The 17,138-nt window shown below is 47.4% G+C and overlaps 1 long non-coding RNA gene across 2 annotated transcripts in view; it reads right to left on the bottom strand.

Annotated features, from left to right (window-relative positions):
* The window catches only part of LOC121083866, a 29,855-nt gene extending 23,616 nt beyond the window's left edge, over positions 1 to 6,239 (bottom strand). For both annotated transcript variants that reach the window (XR_005826509.1, XR_005826510.1), the window contains exons 1-2: positions 6,189 to 6,239; positions 11 to 92 (exon numbers count right to left, since the gene is read on the bottom strand). This is a non-coding gene — a long non-coding RNA (uncharacterized LOC121083866). The remainder of the gene's footprint in view (positions 1 to 10; positions 93 to 6,188) is intronic.
* Between the last annotated feature and the right edge of the window lie 10,899 nt (positions 6,240 to 17,138).

The following is a 17,138-nucleotide window of genomic DNA, read 5'->3' as shown; positions in this document are numbered from 1 at the left end:
AAGGGCATACCTCTTCCTCAGCAGGCAAACACGGGAGCCGGACACGCAATTCCCGAAAGCTGCTCCTTTGGACTAAAATCAGGGGCAGACTCCTGAAAAAAACATACCATGAAAGGTGTGATAGCAGTGTCATGCTTGAGCTTCCTTTTTGATGCTCTACGAGAGGGTCTGCTTTCTACCGCTTTATAAAGAAACCAGTCGGGGGGGGTGAGGAAGGGGTCCGTCTGTCATCTCACTCCTTAACAGCCCACTCTACCCCATGGGTGAGTTTAGCCTGGACCTCAGACTTCTTCATCAGTTGAGAGGTCGGTAATGAGAAATCTAGTACAAAAATCACTCCTAATTTTGGTTATTAAATAATTCCAGCTTTTCTACATCAACGTCTGCTGTGATTCAACAGCATGGTAGAAGGAAAATGGATTTTTAAAAATGACAGTTACAACAAGCAAAAATGTCACCCAAACCTAAATATCAGCTGCCATATATTCATATTCTCCTTTGTCTCCCTGTAGCCCATTACAATGCGGAAAAATACACCAAAGCAACTGCAGTACCAAACTCTCCAGTTTTTGGTGTATGGCCAGCTCCATAAATTTGCTTTTAAACAAATAAAAACCCGAACACTGTAGTATGTCTTTTTTTTTTTTTTTTTTCTTTTTTCTGAGATAGTTCTTCAAGCAAATTTAGAGGCTCTGTCAGTTTAGGGACCACATTTCCGTCTGCTTTTTTTTTCTTTTTACCCACTGCTGATGTAATGTAACTACTATAAATGCCAGAAATCAGAGAAACTGGGAAGGAGTGGGGGTGTATGTGTTGTATTTTATTCTGTGTGTCCACTTTGTGTTTCTTATGGTGCTCCCTGCGCAGCCAGGATAACCTGTTCCTCAGTGTCACAGCCCCCATTGTCTCCAGGGATCTTTCACAGTGGCAGAAAAAAAAAAAAAAAAAAAGAAATAATTAAAACACAGAAGCCTTAAATTGCAAAGAACACTTGTGGCTTTGCTGCAACTCCCCCAAACTGCCCCTAGCCAATACATTTTAACAGATGAAATTACAACGTGATGGTGCCCCTTTAAAATGTTTCACCGATGAATATTCCAGTGTGCTTTGCCTACTCTGTTTAAAAAATGCCAGTATTGAGGTTTCCCAGGAATTTCAAACCTATCAAGACAGCCGGTTCTGAGCACAGCCCAATCGTTTCTAGACGAAGCCAGGATTTAAAATGAAATAAAAACCTAGCAGCATTGTTAGAGACGAAACCAAAGAGTGAAGTTGGGGCTGGGATGTGGAGGGGAGCCCTGTCCTTACGGGTTGGGCACAACAAAGAGGGTCACCGCTCCTGCCCCAGAGACCCCAGCTCCTGCCGGGGGGCGTGGTGTGGCTTGTCCCTGGTTTTTGCTGGGAGGAGGGTCATGGCTTCACCCACCACTAGGAAACAAATTATCCCCCAAGTACGGGCACCAGGGGCAGGCTGAGCTTTGCACTGGGTCCCTTTCCCACTTCCAGCTTGACATCATCCAGCCAAAATTCATCCCAAAACTTGATGGTGCCACACTGAGGAGACTTTAAGCGATAACCGGTCATGGGGTTTAGTTCTTCTGCTTCTCCTCTTCTGAAGAGGAGCCCGTAACCCCAGGTGCACACGACCTGCTACAGGGTTCACAAGCAGAGAGGCATCTACAGCATATTCTCCTCTCCCCAACCATTGGCTGCTCTTCAAAACATTCGCTGTATTTCCCTTAGGTTTCAGCATGTTACCATGCAGAAAGCTGTCCCTCTAACAGGTCTTTAAAATTTGCATATCATTCTTTCCTAACAGTGCTAAGAAATAGCTGGAAGAGTTCTGTACTAAGATCCTACTTTCAGAAAGTCAAAACATGAGCATTTAAAATCATAATACAGCCTATGCAGATTCTAGACTTCTTATTTTCTTAATTGAGTAATGAACAATAATTTCTATTATAGATGTCTGTTTTTTTCAGGGTGGCAGTGGTTTAATCATTTCTCCTACCTCGCCGAAGGAAAAGGCAAACAGTTATCACATGGGGAAAGGTAGGTTTGTGCTTTACATCCGTAGCGCTGATGCTAAACCTATGCGAAGATAAAACCAGAAATTTCCAGCAACAACATTTTACCATTTTTAGATATGATGCTCACGTTTGACTTTCTAAAGAAAAGTGGCCGTTTTCTTCTTTTTTTTAAATACTGAGCTTTCACAGTTCTCACTGAAGTCAAATGAAGGGGTAAATGTCCAGTGCTCTTGAAAAATAGTCCCCTTTCCTGCACTACCCCTTTCCTGTGTTTATGTGAACCCCCAATATGAAAAAGCTGGCTCTCCTGCACAAAGTCAGTAGATAACTCTACAAACACTGCTCACATACCCCAGCAATTTCAGCACACAAGTCACAGCATGCAAAATCAGATCTCAAGCAAAACCCAAGCAACCAACAGAAAAATCACCTTCCTAACATGAAGTGGGGTTGCTACAGGTTACAATTTTGGATTTGTAGATATGGGATATGAAAATCAAGACAGAAAAGTTTTGACTAACTTTTTCACTAACTGTATCTCGATGGTCACAATACATTAGAAAGGAACACTCAGCTGGAAAAGATCTAAACATAGAGGGAGCTTCTATTGAAAAAGTATCTTTTTGTTGTATTATTTTATTTGCTATATTTCTCGCTAGAACAATATTGTTCTGTTTGTATTTAGCATTGGTTTTATTGTCAAATAGTTATTCTTTCTGCTATCAGATTGCATGATTATTGTGTATTTATCCCTCCAGATATGTATCATGAACATTTCCTTATTTTGATATCATTCATAGCTACTAAAATTTGGAATTTGTAGTTTCACATCATCTTCATAGAACTGTAAGACACAAGCAGGAATAAAAATAAAAACATACCTTTTAATCTGCCTACCAAAAGGAGAAAAAATAATCTGTATATTTCTAAATAGTCCTGTAGGAGTCATATACTTTTACTATGTGCTATATATCGTATAGTTTCTCTCTCTGTTATGACATCTCCGATCACTTAAAAAAAAAACTTTCAAAAACGTTAAGGCACAAACCTTTGTATGGAGTACTTTTAGTATGCTTTTTATTCTGACAAGATTAATAATTATCCTATAAGCATGACACAGTGTTTTAAAATGTTGTTTCTGCTATGAGTTAGCATTGTGCATATGGGTATAAATGTGGAAAGGAAGGTTATTTCACAGCAAAGAAATGTATATTTAAACACACTGTGATAAAATGGTAAAACTGTTTAAAAAGGAAAAGCAGGGGGGTTTCCCCCATCACAGTTATTCTGAATTTAAAATATTTGCAGTGAGTTTCAGAAGGGCACTGGGCATTCGTAACAAACACGAGCTACTGAAATTAATTGGAGATAATTGGGAGAATCATAGCAAACCAGGGCTTTGGGCAAAAGTGGCCAGAAAGAGATCTGCTGTGTAGAAGGTGACAAGCATGTCCCCTCCCCACCAACAACAAGCTGCTGCCTTCTGTGGCACTTGTGAATAGCTCCTGGTGGGAATCAGGCTATGGACTAACCAGACTTTTGCTGTCCTTCAACAAGCTAGTTCCTAAGCGCTTACAGTCCTCATGACAGACTCAGTCCTTCCTTGAACATGCAACAGCCCTTTCTACAGAGCTCATATGCATCCCAGCACTCTCCATTGGTGCAAAGGCACCTTTTTTTGTGCAACTGTTCAAAATGCCCACTCAATATGTATCCTATGTATCGCATATAGTGACTGCAGTTATTGCTGGCCTGGTCCACCACAGCCAGGGTGAGTAGGACCTCACCCTCACATGGCTTAGGCATAAGGGCAAGGTCACCGTGGCCCTCAGACCTAACTCCATCCACATCAAATAAACACAAACTTAACCCCTCCATTGATATTAAAGTCCAATGGAGATAGACCAGGGTGTGGACTGAGGGCCAGATCCTGCTCATTCCTATGAGACAAAACTCCAGGTGGCTTCAATGATTGGGACAAGCAGGATTTGGCCCATCTTGAGGAGCACAAGGTTTGGCTGCCAGGGGCTGAGCTGCACCCACTCATTGGAGCAGGGCAGTGAAACACTGGAGTCAACAGACCTTGTACGAAGGAGAAGACGAAGGGCTATGCTTTCTCCCTGCTAAAACCAACGGCAAGGCAGGTGGTGGCACCACGACTTGCCCCTGAGCTGTAGTGCTGGGCATCAGCCCTGCTACGCTGTCTGCGCTAACTTTCCTTGCAGAAGTGATTTTTAAGTAATGTAATGCCAAGTGCCAGAGGGCTCACTTTTTACAACATCAAGCTGAATCATATCAACTCCCATTCTAAATTTAAAATAAGATTGCATTACTTGACTTCATACTTTTTATAAAGGTCCCATTGTGGTGTGGTTTCATGAGGTATAAAAGCTCGTGCAGGTATTATGGGCTGTATCAGTTCATTTCATCTCATTAATCAGCTACTTAAAAATGTTTTCCTTGCAGCACAGTAGAAAAATAAATAAATGTTCTTTTTTATCATTTCCCAAATTAAATTCATATTCCATAATGACTGTATTTCATGTGCAAAATAACAAAATATGCTTACATACCTGACTTCACTTCTTTAGTGAATTGCTTCATTTGTAAAATATTGCACATAAAATTGGAACCTAAAATGAATTACTTGTTTTTTCTTGATGTGAAACCTTGTTTAAGTTCACAGCAATTTTAAATATGATACATTTAAAATATTAATATTTCCCATATATTATTCACTGACTTTCAGGTTTCATCTCAAGTTAGTGGCACTTCATATTTCAAAGGAAGAAGTGTTTCTCTTTTCAGTACTAATGTTCTATTAATTCACTTTGTAATATCATTCTGGTTCAGACAAATGAAATTGCACTAAATGGCTTATGCCAAGAATCATGCTAAAGTTGTTGGCATTATATAAAATTCTATATTCCATTACTATTTTATAAGTTTTTTATCTCAGTGGCATCTTTTTAGGCATAATTCATAGCCCTGTTCGGTTAGTTCTAGAAGGACAAATATATGCACAAATATTTTTATGCTGAGATTGGGGTATATGTAGATATTCACAGTAAAGTCAGTAACTGAAGTGACTTTTGCAAGGCACCAGATACACACTCCCAGTGAACTACCTTAACAGCTTTTCCTTTATGAACATTTTTTATTTTCAGTAGTTCTCTCTTCCAGCGTGTATTTCATCACACAGGTGTATAAACATGCACGGACGCACACATATACATTTGTGAAAAATAAAATTGTGCATGTGTAGAAATACTTAACATGCTTCGTATGCATATTTTGCAACATATGCCATTCATGTAATCATTATATATAAATAAAATTCATTTCATAGATACAAATAAAATATGTGGAGGAAGTCCTTAAAGGACCTATAAAGGCCTAAATGTAGACGAATTCTTCATCACATCCAAAGAACTGAAAGAACTGTGGATATAAAACAGAATCTTTTTATATGGCTATGTATCTTTTATAATGTTTCCATAAAGTCCACATGGCCACGTAACTATTTCCAGAGATGCCGATGGAAGTTACACCTGGACAGGCTGAAAATCTTTCATGAGTAAAGCAACATCTAGTCCTATGAAACGCCTTTCAGTAGTGAAACAATTAGAAAGCGCTGGAGCAAGAGTAGCAAACAGCATCTGTAAAATCACCTGTAAATAGATGTAAGGAACTATAAATATACCTCAGTATTTGTATAGCTGTCTTTCTCTGACTGTCATCAAAATTAGATGCTCAGGAGCTAGAAATCCAACTCCCAAGTTATGAAGATTAATACGTTTTTATAGATATATAGTCTGTGCCTTTAAGTTTGCAACATTGTTAGTAATGTATATTCCTTTTTTAAAGCCTGGTATTCGCTCCCTTTGCAATTTTTTAAAAAATAAGATTTTTTTCTTTAAATTTGATCCAAGTCTCAAAAAAAAATTAATTGCAAAATAACTGATGCAAATCCCTGTCACTTGTGAATACAATGAAATTACACAGAGAAGAGCAAATACAGGAGAGGCTTCTCCTCAGCAGCAGCAATGAATGCCCTGTTCCTATACGGACCTCAAACACCAGGATTTTGAAATATGAATTAAACCTCAAATGCAAATTAACCTCGGAAAGGGGGGGGGAAGAATCAGAGAGACATACCAAGTCAAACGCTCCTTTTCCTGCCTACCTCGTCCGCAGTGGTAAAATAGGCTAAACAAAACAAGTGCACATCAAGATAGAGCCAATTAAGGAAAAGAAAGCGGGGAGGGGAGGGGGGGGAGGACGGCACCTTACTGAACACATGAGGAGTGGGAGCGCGGCACCCCACCATACCTACCTTATGAGTGTTCAAAGGAAGACAACTGGGGTAAATTGGAAACAGCTTTGATTTTTGTCATCCGGCTACACCCGGGATGCGGCAGGCGGGGGGAGAAGGGTCGCTCTGGGTGGGGGTGGAGGGGGGATAAAATGAGTGCGGGGCGGCGGAGGGGGGGTACCGGGCGAGGGAGCCAAACGGTATGCAAATGAATGGGGGTTTTGGGGGGGCGGTGGTATACGGTTGGTTTTTGGTTTTTTTTAGGGAAAGGCGGGGGGTAGAGGAAAAGAGGCACCGTCAGTGGCGGGGTGAGCGGGTCCCCGCCCGCCCGCGCCGCACACGCGTGGGGGGCGAGGGGAGCCGTGCGGGGCGCGGAGGGGCGCGGAGCCGCCGTGTCGGCGGCGGGCAGGGGCGGGCGGGGCGCGGGCGCTGCCCCTGCCCGGGAGCGGGGGTGCTCCAACGGCGGGGGGTGCGCGGGTGCGGCGGCCGCCCCCTCTGCCCTCCTTCATTCATCGCCTCTCTCGGCCCCCCACCCCTCCCACCCCCCGCTGCTCCCCCGGCCCCGCTGCCTCACCGCTCCCGGCGGCTCCCCGCTTGGAAATGGAGATCGGCAACTCTCACCAGAGCTCACCAGCATCCCACGGTCCTGAGGAAGGAGTTTGGGGCGGCGGGGGGGAGTGGGGGAGCGGGCGGGCGGCGGGGGGGGGGGCGGGGGGGGAATGTTTGAGAGTGACGGTGAGGCGAGGAGGAGGAGGAAGGCTGGGAAGAAGGGGGTGGGGGGAGACGGAGCTCCTGAAATGGAGCCAGCCCAAATGGGAGACGATGCTGAAGCAGGGGCTGCGTCATTTCGGGGCTGGGAGAGGGCTCAGCGCCCCCCTCTCCCCCCGCCACGTCCCTGCCCGCACACGGCGGGGGGGGGCAGCTACGGGCAGGGCAGGGCGCCCCCCCCTCGCGGGGCGCTGCGGGGCCGGGGCCGCCTCCCCCCGCCTTTCGCCGCAAGCCCCCGGGGCCCGGACGGGGCAGGAAAATCCCGCTCCAGGGAAAGGGATAAACCGCCTTCGGTGTGCCCAGCGATGCTGGGAAAGGGGCAGGGAGCGGCGTGTGGGGCGGCGGGCAGGGCGGGACAGGGCCGGGCCGGTCACGGCCACAAGTGGGGGTCCTCAGCGGGGCCAGCTCCCGCAGGAGGAGCGGGGTCCTGCGGCCGGACAGGCTCCCCGGGAAGGCAGGGGCAGGAGGAATGATCGGCATTTATAACTGCGGGGAAAACTCGCAGCCTTTCAAAGAGTTTCAGCTGGGTGAGTGGAAATGCCTTCTGCCCCCTTCACATTTGGAAGCGAAAGGGTCTTTTAAAGGGAGGAGCAGGGGAAAAAAGCAATTATTTTTTTTCTTTCCCCCCTGCCGGACAGTGGGTCTCTTTGAGCCTACTGTCATGTCCTAGGGCTGCAACTATAAACAAACTTTCCTTCTGCAGAGAGGAAGTAGCTGAGACTGAGGGTCTGAAGCTGGCAAGTGGCCAGCGGCTGCCCTGGCCTTCGCTGGCCCTCACCGTGGGGCAGGGGAGGTGGTGGCCTGGCCCTGTGCAGAGGGGCTGTGGGTGCAGCACACTTAACATCTGAGGCAAAATAACTGGCCTGGGAACACCCTCCCTTCTTTCAGCTATGCCCACCTAGTCCAAGGCAATTCCCTTCTAAAGGTCATCCCCCTCAAAGGCTTTCTAAACTCTGCTTCAAATGCTCATGTCCATCTATGTTTTATTCTTTTTTTTTTTTCCCTTATACCCCCACCGTGGTCTCAGCTTTAAAAAGCAAAGCTGCTTTTAGTGGGCCTGAGATCGCAGGTGCCATCGTGGAGGCCTATGGTGAGCATCAGTAAAGAGCAGGAGAAAATAAGAGTCCCCAGGCAAGAAGATTACAGTGCTGGTACACGACCATGTACAGCCTCTTCCCCGCCTTCTACAGCACCTGCCACAGCAAAGGTGGTATATGCAAAGTCCTTAAAATATTGACCATCGTCATTATGATTATGTGCGCATAGAGTTTAGCTTATTTTATGACTGTGAATGTGTGTGTGCAATATATGTATGTGTGCACACACATACACTTATATGTATGTATATATTCAATAGTGATGGGCCTGTTACACTGAGCAGTGATTTCTCTCCTACAGATAGATGTATAATACACACACATAGTGATGATACCTAAGGTGTTTGGGGGTGGGGATGCATAATATCTTATAAATTTGAAGTTTTTATCAGGCAGAGCAGATTACTTTAAGCGTTCAATTTCTCAGCGATCCAATTTTATTAGGATTTACTATCATTTGTGCTGTGCATCCCTGGGGAAATAATGCTTTGATTAATGTAATCCTGGGCCGGGATCTGCCACATGCCCCTCTCCCAAGAGAAGGGCCCTGTTTGACAAACAAAAACAGAGCAGCAACTATTGCAATCTGCACTCACCTTTCAAAAGCACACAGACCCACATGCACACACGCACACAAAATATAACCCCCTCCTCCCCCCAACCCCAAATACAATAGCAGCATCTCAAAACAATGTGCACTTATTCATTTGCACACAATGCCTCTGATTCACTGTGGGCTGTACAGTCCAGCCCTCAACTGCACAGAGTCAGCCCAAAAAGGATCCTGCTGTCCCCCACTGAGAAGCTGAAGCATCTCTGGGAAGCTCAATGCCTCTCTGTATTTCAGGCTCTCCTTGGGCTCCCAACATTTCTGCCTCTTTGTTTCCCACTGCAGGCCTTGCCACAAACCGATTTCAAGTCTGCTCCTTCAACCCACCGGCAGCCCATGGGCCCACGAAGCTGTCCCTGCAAGGCTCCCTGGCACACATCTGGGGGGACGTATCTCTCTAAACGGGCCCTGGTAAGTGAATCACAGCAAGGCACTCTGCTCAGCTCACAGGAGGGGGGGACGGACACAAGGACACCCAGAAAACAACCTCAAACAGAAAGTCTTCTCACATACATTTTTAAAGGATGAAAAGAAAGTATTCCTCTGCCTTTAGGGATTGCTTGGGTTTGAGCAGCTTTGTTTCAGTCACCCGTCACCACCCTCCCGCCCCCCCCAACACCACCACACACACACACCCCAAGCCCCTTTTGTTTGTGTCAAAGGCTGGCAGGAACAATAGCATTTAAACAGGAATAAACATGCCCAGATCAGAGCCCAGCCCCAGAGAAAGCTTTCCCTCTCTTTACATCCCTAGGTGAACTGGCCGGTGTTACCCCCTTCCCTTCTCCTCCCCTCTCCCCCCCCCGCCTCCGAAACGACGCCCATCACCGTTAGCCCAAAAGCAGTTTAGTGTTGATTCTCCCCCCCCCCCCTCCACGTCCCCACAACAAAGCGGGTCCCACTGCGCCTGGGGAGGACGTCCAGCCCCAAAAGAGGGCCCTGGCCGCACTTGGGTGACTTTATTCCAAGTCCGGATGAATAAATCCAGGGGAAGGAGGAGGGGAGGGATCTCCAGGCTGGAGATGAGGAGGGATGCGGTTTGCGCCGGGGGTTTCACTAAGATGCTGCTCTCTCCTTCGTGTTTACCCACTGACCCCCAATACGGTGACTCAGCGATTACCGAGCGCGGGGGGGGGGGGGGGGGGGGGAGCCCTTCCTCCTTTTTCTTGCCTGATGAAAAACGTCGCAATTACATTTCTGCATGCTGATCTGAGAGTTCAAATAACAAGCCGTAAACGCGTTATCAGGCGCTTGTTAGGGAAGGGGGGAGTGAAGGGAAGAGGGGAACAAATGTAGACGTATATGCGTCTGTGCATGCCTGGGTGCACGTGTACCTGTATATGCGTATCCTTAGATATGTATATAGATACACATTTAAATGGAAGACTACCATGAGATCGGCAGTTGTTCGGCCTGAGTCCCTGCACCCAGGCAGATGAGCCTCAGTTTAAAACAGCACCAACCGAACGAGGGAAGGAAGAGGCGCAAATCACTCCAGGGAAAAGTTATTTAGACGTTTCTCTGGGTTTTCGCAGCGCAAACTGACTCTCCTAACCGCGCCTGATCCAGTTTTCCCGCTCCCCTTCCCCCTCCCACCCCGGGGGGATCCATCCCTATTCCACATTTTCCTGCCTAGCCCCGGCTGCGTCTCCCCCGGCGCCCCGCCTGGGCGAGCGTTCGCGGGGAGCTCGGCGCGCCCGCGGCCCGCTGCGCGCCCGCGGAAAGGCCGGCGGAGCGGGGGCCGCCCCCGGGGCCGTGGGGTGGCGGTGGGCTCCCACCGGGAGTTCGGGTATCCCTGCCTCTCCCTTCTCCCCTCCCAGCGCTTAGCAGGCAGGAAGAAATTGTTTCAGAAGTCGGATGACGGGGCTGAATTTAGAGAGGGGAGGAGGGAATAAATGCGAGGAGATGATGAATAATGTTAACTTTTGACTGTAGGAGTCATGATGGAGTTGAGCGAAGCTGCGGGGAAATATGTCATTTAATCCCAGGGCTACCGAAGTCCCTTTTATCAAACGTCGTGATGCTGGAATTACGCTGATGTAAAAGCGATTGAGCACTTAAAAGTATCCAACATCAGGCAAACACATAGACTGGAGGAACGGGTGTAAAATGAACGAGCATACAAACAAACCACACGACCGTGAAAACCCCAAATGGATTAGATAAATATAAATACATGTGCGTAAAAAAAAAAAAAAAGGCACGGTAAAACTGTAACTGCTGCATTCACGCAAGGAGAACAGACAGCGTGTGCATGTTTGTGTGCAATGCCAAAAAGAGCAGCCTTAAGGTTGACCTACTGCAATCTGCACTGAGCTCCTCAGACAATAGACAAGTTCAAATGTCAAAAAATCTAATAATAAAACCCAGAGCTGCCAAACTGCACGAACTGTTTTCTGATGTATCACAATTATTCACCCTCTTATCCACTACGAGACTGCCAGTCCTTATGCGTGTAAAAGAAAATCTATGTAATGCATATGGATCTTTCTTCTTTTTTTTTTTTTTAACATGTGAAACGCTATTGAGATGGCAAGCACGCAAATCAGAATGATATCATGTCTAATAAAAGCCGAGCTAAGGTTTTCACAGTCTCTTTTAAAAGACTCCAACTTGTAAATCCCCTTTTTATGTCACTACATGCACAATTATTCTTATAAATAAAAATCTACATGTTCAAGGAGCTGGATTGGAACTATTAATGTCTGTGGGAGCATTAGGTTGCTATCATATGTGATGTGTCTACGTTGAGCTCAAGTCAACAGAAAGATTGTTCCATTAATTTGGCAACTTTCATTACAGTCCGTGTGAGGTGAACCCTGAGCACGACACATTGGGTAATATCAGAATTATGCAGCTGGGAGAGAAAGGACCCCTATTTTAAAAGCTATCTTGTTTTGCATGTGCAATTCTGTATTATTGTTCTAATTTATTACAGAACCCAAACTGCTTTGTTACGCTCAAAACAATAAATAAGGTTCAGAGTGAAGCCTTCAGAATAAAAGGTATGGATAAATGATCCGCCTGCCTATTGTGTTTATCGTTATTACCGTCAGCCTTTAAAAGTAATCTGTGTATTTTCCTATCTTCTCCAGATTGGTTAGTGTAATATCCCTAGTGCAGCTATCAACGTGGTCATAAGAACTATGAACTACAGTATGGGTAAGCTTGAAAAACCCAGAGCAGATCACATTAGCCAAGAACGCTACATATCTGGAAGCCAGTCAACTTCACGTTTGCAGCTGACTGCTGTATTATGCACGAATGTGTTTTACATATAGCAGACTGTATACGGAATATGTCTTTATGTTTAACATTTTAATTTGTAAATGCTAATTAGGCAGTTGGTATCCACGGTTATATTAGGAGATACCTAATCATTTCCCACTATAAGTAAATGAATACTAAATACGGTAAACATTCACTTTCTTTTCCCTACCTCAGCGACAGCATCGCTTCTACATCCATTTTCCAGAGGCGTCCATTCGGACAAAATAGGTATTCATAAAAGAAGGGGGGGGGGGGGGGTTTGTTGAAAAAAAAAAATGCTCTCTGTAGCCCTTTTGCGATGAGGTGCCACTGCAGGCATAGCCCCGGCACCCCTGGCCGGGCAGGGCTTTTCCAGAGGCAGCCAGCAAAGTTCAGTTTTGCCGAATGAACTTGTTGCTCGTTTTAGCGTTTTTTTTTCTGTTCGCCTGCGGTACCCCGAAGCCTGCTGCGGCTAAGTGATGCGGACACACAGCGGAGAGGCTGTGCTGCTAACTCTTGTTTTGTTTAAAGTATAACGCGGGTTACACTTGGAGGGTCGGGGGAAGGAGGGGGCAGAGGAAAGCTGTGGGGAAATCCGCTCAGTCCCCAAGCCGGGATGCTGAACTTTGCTGGGCTCTTTCAACTCCAAAACCGGCCGCTCCAGAGGCGAGGGAAATGTTCGCTAAAGTACGGCAAATCTCAAGTAAGCAAGCACGTTTCTGAGGAGAATTGAGCTCTGGAAATGTGTTTTACTAGTCTGGAATATTGCTAGTGTTTATTTCGCCAAATGCGGTAGGTGGAAAGTTTTGTTCATGTAAATATCTCGACCGTTTTCCCGCACGGTCGATACACACGGAGACTTGACTCCGTTTTCCAAATGAAGACCCACAAACACTTGAAATGAAAAGTGTATCTTCTTGTAGGTTGTTTTCTCTCTTTGATTACTTTTCTCTTTCCCCACCCTTCTTTTTTCTTCTTCTTTTGTTTTTAATTCTTTTTTTTTTTTAATTTGTGTGTGTGTGTGTGTGTGTTAGGTTTTTAGGTGGATAGTTCATCTTGCCAGGATCTATCATATTTATGGGCTGTGTGATTTCCAGGGCTCCAATTGGTCTTTCCTTTATGGAGGCAAGGAATAAAACTTGCCCAGTCGCACGGAAACTGCTGGGGCTCCAGCGCAGGGGAACAAAGTGACTTCAATTTCCCCCCTCCGGCCCCGGGGCCGTCGCTTTCCACCCCCACCCCCCTCCGCCTCCGGAGCTGCCCGGGACATCCCCCTTGCAGGTGCGTTAAGGGGATGCTGCAGCCACGTTTGTCGGCCCGTGCCCAGCATCGTGCCGGCGGGCGGAGGAGGGGAGAAGCAGGGCTGCTACTCCTGTTTAGGCAGGAATACCACAAAAAAAACCAACAACGAAATTCCTCACTCCTGTCCTCTCTTGTAACCGCTTAGGGAGGGAAACGGAGAAAAGAAGCGGGCGCTCGGGGTAAGGGGCTGAAACTACTCGTTTGGGAAGGGACAGAGAGCCGAGCTGTGTCGAGCTGAGCTGTGGTCGCCGTCGGTGTTGGTTTTAGTTGAGGTTAACGCCTGCGAGTGTCCCGGCCGGCGACAACTCGTGCCCGGTGTGCGGCCGGTGTGGGCAGGGCGGGAGGCGGGGGGAGTCCGGCGCTGGCTCTGGCAGATACAGAAGGCGGGGGGGGGGGGGGGGGGGGGGGGGGGGGGGGGAGTGGCCAGCTTGAGGGAGGTGGGGGGGGCGGGAGGAGAAAGAAAAATAAAGCAGCTACTTTTCCAGGTTTAATACGGCGATTAAATATTAAATGATGTAAAAAACCCGAGTCGGTTTATTGCATCTCCAGAGGCTTAAGCGCCTTATTTGGAAAAAACAACAGAAAAACCCAAAACAAACCAAAACCCTCCCAACCCTGCGGGGCACCTTAGGTTACACCGACCCGTGGTGCCCATGACTGTGTTTAATTAGCCGCCCTCACCCCCTTGCAGGCCTGAGGTCCGTTGGAGGCATCGCAACAACCGGGGACACCGTCGGGGCGGCCTTTGCACCGGCAGTCCCCCCGCCCCCGCAGCTCCGCTCCCGCCCGCCGGCCCCGGGAGTTTTGGGGCTTTCTCCCCCGGCCGGGCTGCCTCGGCGATGGGGCTGTGCCGGGGGGGCAGAGGCCAAGGGCCAGGAAAAACCCGAGCGTGCCCCCCACACACACACCGAGGACGGGACGGGACAGGACGGGGGGCGGGGGGGAGGGTGTGCTGGGGGGGGGGAGGGCAGCAGCGCGCCCCCTGGCGGGAAGCCGGCGCCTGGCGGAGCGCGCCGAAAGTTGATTTTGTTCAGCAAGCCGTATCGTATAAAATTAACGGCAGCCAATAAAATTAGCTTACATGTTTCAACCGTAAAAGTCCAAAACAAAATAAAGCTAGTTTTAGTGAAGCTAAGAAGCTCTGGTTTGGCCCCGCTCTCTCTGGCTAGAACTGGGGTCCTTTTATCTAAAGCCCAGTGCACAAACATATAGCTTAATGTGACTAGTGTTCTTCCTTTTATTTCTTTCTCTATGGCAACCAATATGTTCTGCTCAGAAATGTTCCCCCATCAAGGAAACAAATGATCTTGAGGGAGCAGCTCTATACGGCATCTGTTCCGATGGAGCACACAGAGTTAACCCCAGTCAAAAGAGACGCTGGGCACGTCAACAAGAAGTGGAAAATGAGCGATTCTTCTCCCCCCCAAATTGAAACCTATACCTCCCTAGTTTTACAAGCCATTTTATTGATTTGACTATCGACCGTTTCCAAAGAAGTAACTAATTCTAGGAAATTACAATGATCACCGGCTATTGTGTGTCCAAAAGAGCAGCGACAGAGGGGGAAAGGGGAAAAAAAATGCAAATAACACGGCAAAATTAAAATAAATGAAAGTCACGTAATGGGATATTTAAGCCTCGGTAAAGTTTTCAGGAGCGGTATCTGGCCTACTAATTTTATCCTACATTATTTATCACATTATTTATCACACTGGACCCAAACGCTATAAAAGAGTTTCAGATCATTAGCCTACACCTCTCAATTAGACGGGATTCGGGGAAAGCGGAGAGACAGGCAAGACTGTCAGGAGAGAGAAACAAAGTGAAATCTGGTCTGTAATCCTCCAGCCCCAATCTCCTTGGAGAATAAAATGAAGGGATGTCCTGGTTAGTTTTGATTGATTATACTCTTTCTGATGGACTTTCACTACAGAGCTCTAGATGTTGTGCTTAACCGTCTGTTCCCTAGTTACAATATTAACCCTCTGCGTGCACCGCCGCTCCGCACCTTCCCCTGCCTCCCCCCGCGCCCGTCCCTCCGCACCGGCGCTGCCAGCAGGTGCCCTTCTGCCCGCGCCCCGGCCCCGGCCCCGGCCCCTCTCCGACCGCTGCACCGGCCGGGCCCCCTCCCCGCCCGCCGGGCGACCCGCCCCCCCCACTCCGAGAAGCAGCGTTTGAAAACAGCCCGCATCTCTGCCTCTCCGTTGCAGATCTGTAATATTTTCGAGAGCTTTCCTTCCCCCCCCCCACTACCCCCCCCCCCCCAAACCCTCCCCGAGTCCTGGTGTTACAATAATTAACAGTGCCCAGAAAAGTGCAGTAGTAACCAGAAAGACTTTCCAGCCCTGAAGAATTGCTTTGCTGCCCTGAGCTTTGGAATGAATCCATGCTTTTTATGTAATATTTCACTAAGGTGCTTTTTGTTGCTGGTGGGATTTTTTTTCCTTTCCCTTTCCCTTTTTTTTTTTTTTTTTTTTTTCAGCCTGTTTCCTTCCAGGCAGTTGCCATGGGTTTCCCTCTCTTGTCCTAAGCTTTTGAAAATATATATCCAGAAGACTTTAAAGAAAACAAAAGTAGATAAAAAAAACGTAAAACACTTACCGATCATACTTCCAGGATTTAGAGATAATTTTTTTTAATTTTTGATTTTAATAAGGTGACAGGGGGGAAAAAAGCATGTCTCAACTCCAGCGAAACGATCCATGTTAAGATTTTCCTTTGCACTGACTCCACTAAGCCCCGCTCTCCACTAGTCTATTATTTTCACCAAAATATATGAAAATTTATGCAAATGAAAATCAGCACTAACTGTTCTCCCCTTGTTATACTTTGGATTTTTTTCCAGACAAAACAATCTCACTCTGCAAGGGAGGGGGTGGGAAGAGTTGGGGAACTAAGTTGGTTGTTTTAGGGGTTGTTTTTTTTAATAAAAGACATTACTCCAGATCGAGCTTTATTTTTTGTTGTCGCTGTTAGGAGGGTGTGTATTTTTTTATTATTATTTTGGGGGGATTTCTCTCCTCCCACCCCCCCTTTTTTATTAAGAAAGTAGATCTGTTTGCAGAGGCGCTATCACGTTTCATCAGGCCACCTGAGACGGCTTTTGAAAGCGTGTACTGTGAAATTCATAGCAGTAATTTAGACAAAATCCTCACTGTATATTAATGAAAGACGGCCCCATGGCACCGTTCCTATCCTCCCCATTCAGTGTAAACAAAACCACGAGACTCACTCGGTTTTTGAGCCTGATCCAAGCAAAATCGGCTGGAAAGGAAAACATGGGGTTCTGGCACTGACTATTCAAACGTCTGCACCTGGAGATCTCAGATTTATTCAATGAAATCTGTGTTGGATCCTTTATATTTAAAAAAGAAACCTTTGGAAGACGCACGGGAGCAAAAATAATAAGATATATATATATATATATGATCGTTATGTTTGGTGTTTAGTTACCAGAGCCCGTCAGATCCCTACGCTTCACTTTAATGGTTTTCCTAAACCTGCCCACCGCGGTATTTCTTACCGCGCCAGCCGGGGGGCCGGCCGGAGCCCCGAGCAGCGGCTGCCGGGCGGGCGGGGCGGGGCTGCGCGGGAGCGGAGCGGGCTGCGCGGGAGCGGAGCGTGCTGCGCGGCAGCGAGCGGGATGCGCGGCAGCGGAGCGGCGCGCAGGGCGCTGCCGGCGGGACGCGCCTCGCCGCCGCCTCCCGGGGTCAAGTTGTGCAGCGTGCGGAGGAAGGAGCGGGGCGGCGCGCAGGTCCGGCCGGGGG

The sequence above is a fragment of the Falco naumanni genome, chromosome 2, assembly GCF_017639655.2.
Source record: "Falco naumanni isolate bFalNau1 chromosome 2, bFalNau1.pat, whole genome shotgun sequence".
NCBI lineage: Eukaryota > Metazoa > Chordata > Aves > Falconiformes > Falconidae > Falco > Falco naumanni.
This window is presented reverse-complemented; position numbering and strand designations above follow the sequence as displayed.